The sequence below is a fragment of the Atta colombica genome, unplaced genomic scaffold, assembly GCF_001594045.1.
Source record: "Atta colombica isolate Treedump-2 unplaced genomic scaffold, Acol1.0 scaffold52, whole genome shotgun sequence".
In the NCBI taxonomy this organism is placed as follows: Eukaryota; Metazoa; Arthropoda; class Insecta; order Hymenoptera; family Formicidae; genus Atta; species Atta colombica.
The window spans coordinates 1,488,571-1,489,076 of record NW_017259542.1 but is presented as its reverse complement, the minus strand read 5'-3'; positions in this window follow the sequence as shown (position 1 = coordinate 1,489,076).

Sequence of the window (506 nt, the reverse complement as noted above, 5' to 3'; positions counted from 1 at the left end):
TATATATATAGAGAGAGAGAGAGAGAGAGAGAGAGAGAGAGAGAGAGAGAGACGATTGCAAGGTCTCAAATCGTAAGAAATTGATCAATTCTAGTCAAGTATTCTTCCTATATTAGACTGTGCTTGGTCGGTTTCCTACAACTTAAGACTCCACGATCTACGAATTCTATGTAAACGAGCCTAAAGTCCAAAAAATAGATTCTTTTAGTTTGCTTCTGTTACTAATATGGCTACTAATTGGTTGGTATAGCAGTAATCACAACAACAAAATTTGTTGTCATATATTTACTGATTATATCACCGATTAAGGCACTGGTGGCTTGTTAAATTAATAAAATTCTTTCTCTTAGTAATAGAAGTTGATCTTGAAGAAGAATTTAAAAAAGAAATTAAAAATTACAAAAGTGAGCAAAGTCATAAGAATATTTATAATTTCATATAGTGAGAGAAAGAATTTGCTTACTTTCATGATTTTCACTTTATTTCAAGATATATACAATCGACTT